An 8,270-nucleotide genomic window follows, 5' to 3' on the forward strand; every position below is an offset into this window, starting at 1 on the left:
TGTGTATTGCCACTTTGGAAACCAGAGACGGATTCACCCGGTGAATGGTGGATATCTTCAGTGGCAATGGCAGAGCAGTAGCAGTAGCAACCTTTTCATTTAGAGTTTTCTTATTCCAGGCTCCTAGAGGGCAGGATGTGACTGTAAGAATTCCCAAAATGGGTAGCCATCTTCTGAGTTCTCTTTTGCAGCTATTATGTTTTCTACCTGGTGGTGTGTGCCACTCACAACTGCAGCATGCTAATGTAGTTTTCCTGGGTGATTGGGAATGAGGGGTAGAGAGAAAGGTAGGGTGCCATTTAGTTCACATGAAGAAGTAAAGAAGGTTCCTTGGGCATCAGCTCTGCAAGAGATTTCTTTTGGCTTCAGGACAGCTGTAAGTTCTGTCACTGTGATGTAGTCTCTAAGAAAGCAGTGGCTGTGACTTCAAGAGCAGCCGTTCTGATGTCTGCCTCTCAGTTACCCTCAATGTATTAGTCATTTGGTTTCTCCTAAAGCAAAGCCAGATAACTATCCCCTAAATCAGTGACTGTCAAATGTTTAAGTATGTCTCTGTTAATGTGATTTTAAGGTCACCACTTCTGAAGGAGGGTGTGCAAGCCCCGAAGGATATCTTATAAGAAAAATCTGTTTAAGAATAGTAAGTTTTTGGCTTAAAAATAATATTTTCCTTTTCATTTAGAGGCCCACTTACTGGGCACAAGAGTGAATCGGTGATACAGGGCTCTGTCAACCTTAGATGTGATGCACTGGGCTGCAGGCAGTTCAGCAACCCGTAACTAGGGGCTTATTTTATACATAAAAAGCAGCCTTCAGAAAGGCTCCTTACTCTGCTCTGGAGCAGGTGATTTTCCTCTGGCTTATACCATGCTATACTGTAATGATTTTGTTTTTCTCATGATGCAGGTTTCTTTCTGCATCTATATACTCATTTTTTTTTTTTTTTTTTTTTGAGGTACCAGGGTCTGGGGATTAAATCTGGGACCTTGTACGTGGGAAACTGGCACTCAACCTCTGAGCCATATCAGTTCCCCTGGGTTGGTTTTTCAGCTTGTTTGCTTGTTGTTTGTTTTTGTTTTTTTGGCAGGCACTGGGGACAGAACCTGGGACCTCCCATATGGGAAGCAGGCACTCAACGGCTTGAGCCACATCCGCTCCCTGTCTTTTGATTATCAGTTAATATTTCTATTTAGCTATTTATTCCACCCATGAAAAGCATTTTTTAAATGTTCCATATTAATGTTTGTATGTATTTAATTACAATGTAATGTGATTTGTGTTGTCATTTGGGGGTGGAAATTTAGACATTTTGAGCATTTAAGTTCACCATAGGATTACCTTAACTTAAATTTCTAGAATGGGGAAACGGACTTTGGCCCAGTGGTTAGGGCGTCTGTCTACCACATGGGAGGCCCGCAGTTCAAGCCCCGGGCCTCCTTGACCCGCGTGGAGCTGGCCCACGCGCAGTGCTGATGCGCGCAAGGAGTGCCCTGCCACACAGGGGTGTCCCCCGCGTAGGGGAGCCCCACGCGCAAGGAGTGCACCCATGGAGAGAGCCGCCCAGCCGCGAAGGAGGGAGCAGCCTGCCGAGGAATGGCGCCGCCCACACTTCCCGTGCCGCTGATGACAACAGAAGTGGACAAAGAAACAAGACGCAGCAAAAAGACACAGAAAACAGACAACCGGTGGAGGGGAGGGGAATTAAATAAAAAAAAAAAAAAAAAAAGAAATCTAAAAAAAAATTTCTAGAATGTAGATATCTGTCTTCTATAAAAGGATAATAACTATGTCAAGGCACAGTGGATTTCTTTTGAATACTTTTTTCCCTTATTTTTTATTATAAGTATAAAATAAGAGATGCATTTCTCTGGAGAAAAGTTTATCTCCTGGATATAATAAAATTGTGCTCAAAAATGCAAATAATATGTATTGCTTTTGTAATAAAATGCAATAAAAGTTATTTTTTAAATTAAATTGGAATTAACTTTTAAAGTCACACATGAAAGAAGATAACATTTTGTACATTTTACATACATAAAATATTAAAAAAACATTGTCCAAAACATATTTTAAACTAGCTTCTTTAAAATGATGCTCAAATTATTAGATTGTGTATATATTTCCAATAAGTGGTGTTTTGGTTAGCATTTCGAAGTATCACTGGGAGCATTATTGCCATGCATTGACCACATTCTAGAGTTTTTATTAATTTATTTAACAATTATTTACGAGCACCTGTTGGTTGCCAGGCAATGAATAAAACAGAATCCTTGCCCTCTTCCTAGAGTTTATTACTGGAAAGGAGTAGACTAACAGTAGGTCTGTCACCCCTCCCTCCCTACAGTGGATGCCTTCTACATCATGAATGACCTTGACCAAAGCCAGGATTAAATAAGTATTAGATAAATGTGTATGACAAAGAAATTTGGAGCATTCTCTTTAGGGTCAATAGCAATTGGGACAAAATGAAATGTTAACATCAATAGAACATTTCCAGATTCTGTAAGTTCAAAGTCTCTGATAGGATGAAGGTCAGATTTATGTATTTCCCAACTCTGAAATTCAGTGAGAGTGGTGTAAGTACTGGTAAGTGTACTGAGCTTTAACAATATAGCTAGCGTAATAATAATGAAGATCTCAAAGCACTTTTGCAAGTGTTATTCAGCCCTCAAGCCGTCATTTGTAGAAAGCTGGGCGTGTCTGGGATCATTCTCTCTGCTTAACAGATATAAGACCCTTCTTGAGTATTCTAAATGACACACCTCAATACTGACAGTTATTTTCAAATCCAGTACTTCGGAGCAAAGTAAATGGTAAGATTTGTAACTGGGAGGACCATACTATTTTTAAATGCCTCTGACAACATAACAAAGATTTCAGGATTAGAAAATGAGATAGACCCCCAGTGCTCCAGTGTTAGATAATAGTCATTGTTTGCTTTTCTTCTATAGCTTTAATTATATATTATGTCTAAACCTCTTGAGGTCTTCACTAGGGACCCTCTGTAAGGAGGGTCAGTCTTCATGCTCACTAGCTGACCTTTGTTGGTGACAACTCCACTGGTACTTCTTGTGGCAGCTGATAATAGTCTGTCAACCAGGCTTTATGGCCTCTGCAACTGGTCTGCATTAGCCAACCTCTATTCATTGTCTTGAGCTCATTTGAGAATTTGGCAAATGCTAAACACTCTCTCCCCAGAAAAAGTTACCTACACATACATTTTGCATACAGTTTTGGAGGGATCATGACCTGACCCAGAAGCTGGATAATCATCTCCACCCACCCTCTCTCCACTCCCCTGCTGTGACATGTAAAAGAAAAAAAATTGTATCATCTCACTGATACTAACTTCTTTAAGCAGAGGAGGAGACTGTATAAGATACTAAAGTGCTCGATTTTTTTTCACTATGTGCTGTGAAATGTTTAAAATTTGAATGGATTTTAATGAGATGATAGTACTATATCCATGTAGAGTATTACCTTCTTTTTCTGTTCCATATTTTTTCTATATATCTGTCCTGTGCCAGTACCATACTCTTCTTTTTTTTTTTAAAATTATTTATTTTTATTTCTCCTCCCACCTTGTGGCTTGCTTGCCGTCTGCTCTCTTTGTCCATGTGCTGGTGCTTTTTCTGTGTGTGTGTGTGTTTTTTGCTTGTCTCCTTTTTTTGCTGTGTCACCTTGCTTAGTCAGCTCTCTGCAGTGCTCCGTGGTGCCTGTGGGCTGGGCAGCGCTCTGTGGTGCTTACGGGCCAGGCGGCTTTCAGCACTGCGTGGGCGAGCCTGCCTTCACAAGAAGGCCCCGGAAAAAGAACCCAGGGCCTCCCATATGGTAGACGGGAGCCCAACTGATTGAGCCACAGCCACTTCCCGAGTACCATGCTCTTTTGATTACTGTGGCTTTGCAATAAATTTTAATATTGGTAAAAAAAAAGCACACAAAATACAAACAATAACAACAACTTGACTTGAAGGCACATTAAAATTTTTTTTTCTTTTATTCTCAAGTCAATGTCAGCTGCACTATTTCAACCATTTTATAGGCAGAACAGGATCTCCTTTGTGAATTCCCAAATGTACTTAAATACCCTTTTTGGTTGCATGCAACACCTAACCAGCAGAAATCAGGTGAGATATTATAGGCGAGGCGCTCTTTGCAATTAAATGAAATAATTTCAGAGGCATAGACACCCTTGAGAAGTAGCATTCCAAATGGGGCTTTTCCTCAAAGTTTAATACCTTTCATTAAGTGTGCAGCCTACTTTCAGAGAACAGCTTTTTTCTTTTTTCTTTTCCAGTCATGTCTCCTTCATGTCTATTAAACATTCTTTTCTGAATTTAAACAACTGGGTCATTTCATTTGAACTCTGTTTGGCCCGGATTTTCTTGCATTTATTGGTGTTTTGAAATAGAGCTGGGTTCATCTGGAGATGTCAGCAAACCAAAATCATAGCAGCTTGTACACGACGGAAGTTTAGAGGGAAGCAGTCTAGGAACGGTCTGTGGGACTCTACAGTCATCAGGGATTCTCTCACATAAACTCATCATCCTCAAAGCATGATGAGTTCTACCTCCTAGTACAATGTCACCACTCAAGACAGGAATCCTGTCTGCATTCCAGCCACAGGAAGGAGGAGGGTCAGAAATCTACACCAACTTCCTTTAAGGATATTTCCTAAAGGTTGCACATGACACTTAGGCTTACACTTCATTGACCCCATCTAAGCCAAATGGCCACATATAACTGCAAGGCAGGTTAGGAATGTTTTGGTTCTTGATTTTCAATTCCAGTTTTTATTTGCCAACTTTAAATGGGATTGAACCACCAAAGAAGAAGAATGATATGGATATTGGGGATCAAATAGCAACCTGACTCAGAGGTAACTTTGTAGCAAGTTTTAAGAACTATAACAACACTAGTATTTGTTGTAGTAGTAGTAGTAGTAGTAGTAGTAGTAGTATTTATAACTGATGCTGCCATGATTTAAGGGACAAGTATTTTTCATTTATCAACTCTGTCGTTGCCATTGTGCCTATGTGTCTTGGCTCATAATCAGCATTTATTCTGCAATGTTTCATGAAAACTTTGCCCTTCAAAAATTTTATTTTAATTTTGTTCTCATGTTATACACATAAAGGCTACTCTTCTGGCCCAAGTTTTCTTGGTGAGGCATTCAAGAAACATTAGGTCAATATTAAAATTTTTTTTGAAAATAAAATTAAACCTTTTCTGAATTCTCTTGGAAAAGACCAAAGGGTAGCCATTCATATTAATAATATATCACAGAACTTCCCAAAATCATCATCTTTTCCTAGTTCTCTCAAAATCTCACACACATTACAGTTGCCCTTTGTAAAACTTCCCACAACTCTTTTCCCTCAGTGCAGGCCTTGATAATTTTGTATTTCTACCTCTACCCTCACTCCCCCTGATCTCTGCCAGTAATTATTATCTGCACATTCCAGTAAAGGGATCAAACCATTCTAAGTACAACTTACTTCTTCACTTAATCTAGTATCCTAGTTCTCCATGAAATACTGGAATAGAAGGCATTGTCTTTAAAGTTCAAGGCTCTGAAACCAAAGTTTTCTTCTCACTTAGACCTGAACTTTGTGAGGATAGTTATTGTCTCCATCTCACTTGGTATGAATATTCATACGTTTCCTGGAGAGATAGGAAACCTATTGTATAAGGAGCCTAATACTCTTCTAAAGTCCTAAAAATTCTAAATCTGAAATAAGTCATTGAGATGAACAATTGCTTGTGATTATTTCCTATAACATATGTTCTGTTTTATGCCCATGTTTACACAGGACTAAACTAAATTTTCTTTCACTTTTTAATCTATTATTAAGTATACAAACACTATGTACATGTCTCTCTATGAAGTACAGTGAGGAAGATGTATTCCTGAAGAAGTGGAACTGGTTGTGTGTTAAGAAAAATTGTTCAAAACTTGAAACTAGGCAAATGGAGGTTATTGGACTACTGGACATAGTCTCACAGACCTTCACGAATGATCAATTTCATAAGGTTGTATAACTTCGATTGACTTTACATTAACTAGGCTCTTTATAAACCTGTAAGAGTAGGGGTTAATTAGTAGAAAACAAATAGGAATGCAAATGATTCTCTTTTTCTCTTTAAACTGCTTACTATATTGGCATTTTTTTATAACACATATGTACTTAAATTTTTTTTTATTAGAGAAATTATGGGTTTACAGAACAATCGTGCAAAAAATACAGGATTCCCATGCACTACTCCCCCACCAACACCTTCCACTGGTATGGAACATGCATTACAATCACAATTGATGAAAGCACTTTTTAAAAAATAATTGTATTGGGAGTGGGTGTGACTCAAGCAATTGAGCTCCCACCTCTCACATGGGAGGTCCCAGGTTCGGTTACTGGTGCCTTCTAAAGAAGACAAACAATGAGCAGACATAGAGCAAAAACAACGAGCAGACAATAAGCAAAAACACCCAAAAATGAGCAGGGAGCAGATGTGACTCAAGCAGTTGGGTTCCCATCTCTCAATGGTAAGTCCTAGGTTCAGTTCCTGGTGCCTTGTAAAGAGAAAACAAAACAGACAAGACAGACAATGAGCAAACAGACAAGGGAGTCATTTCATTGGGGGGAAATAATTGTGCTTTTTAAAAAAAAATAGTAGTTACCTTCGTTACAATTGATGAAAGATTATTAAAATAGTACTATTAACCAAGTTCTGCAGTTCACATTAAGTATATTTTTTCTCCATATGCTATCCTATTATTAACACTTTGTATTAGTATTTTACATATATTGTAATTCATGAAAGAACATTCTTATACTATTAACTACAGTGCATTTTCTACAACAGTGTTCACTGTGTTATATAGGCCTATGTTTTATCTTTTAATTTTTATTCTAGTAACATACAGCCTATTTCCCCTTTTAACCAAATTAACCTATATAATTCAGTGCTGTTAATCATACTTAAGATAATGTGCTACCATCACAACCATCCATTTTCAAACCATTACCATCGGCATAAATAGAAATTCCATACAAATTAAGCACCAACTCTCCATTCTTTGATCCCAATCCATTCCCCTAGTAACCTATATTCTATATTCTGCTTCTATGAGTTTGCTTATTATAATTAGTTCATATCAGTGAAATCATACAATACTTGTCCTTTTATGTCTGGCTTATTTCACTCAGCATAATTTCCTCAAGATACATGTATGTTGTCATGTGCATTAGGATTTCATTCCTTTTCATGGCTGAATAATATTCCATTGTATATATACCACATTTTGTTTATACATTCATTGGTTGATGGACATTTGGGTTGCTTCCATCTTTTGTCAATTGTGAATAATTCCACTATGAACATCGGTGTGCAAATATCTGTTCAAGTCCTGCTTTCAATTCTTCTGCGACTATATCTAATAGCAGGATTGCTGGGTCGTATGGTAGTTCACTACTTAGCTGAATGAGGAACTACTAAACTGCCTTCCACAGTGGCTGCACCATTTTACATCCCCACCAGCAATGAATGAGTGTTCCTATATATATTTATCCAAATACTCTCCAACATCTGTAGTTTTCTGTTTTTTTTTTTAATAGTATCTATTCTAGTAGGTGTTAAATGATATCTCATTGTGGTTTTGATTTGCATTTCCCTAATAGCTAGTGATGTTGAGCATCTTTTCACATGCTTTTTAGCCAGTTGTATATCCTTTTTAGGAAAATGTCTATTCAAGTCTTTTGCCCATTTTTAAATTAGTTTGTTTACAGTCTTTTTATTGTTGAGTTGTAGGATTTCTTTATATATTCTAAAGCCTTATCAGATATGTGGTTTCCAAATATTTTCTCCTATTGAGTAGGTTGTCTTTTCACTTTCATGACAAAGTACTTCGATGCACAAAAGCTATTAATTTTGAGGGGGTCTCATTTATCTATTTTTCTTTCATTGCTTGTGCTTATGGTGAAAACCATTGCCTAAGACAAAACCCTGAAGATGTTTCCCTACATTTCTTCTAGGAGTTTTATAGTCCTGGTTCTTAGGCCTTTGATCCATTTTCGAGTTGATTTTTGTATATGGTGTAAGATAGGGGTGCTCTTTCATTCTTTTGCTTATGGATATCCAATTCTCCTAGCATTTGTTGAAGAGCCTGTTCTTTCCCAGTTGAGTGGACTTGGCAGCCTTGTTAAAAATCAGTTGGCCTGATTTTTAAATAGACTGTGAGGGTCTATTTCTGAACTCTCAATTCTATTCCA

Source organism: Dasypus novemcinctus, chromosome 13 (assembly GCF_030445035.2).
Source record: "Dasypus novemcinctus isolate mDasNov1 chromosome 13, mDasNov1.1.hap2, whole genome shotgun sequence".
Taxonomy (NCBI): Eukaryota; Metazoa; Chordata; class Mammalia; order Cingulata; family Dasypodidae; genus Dasypus; species Dasypus novemcinctus.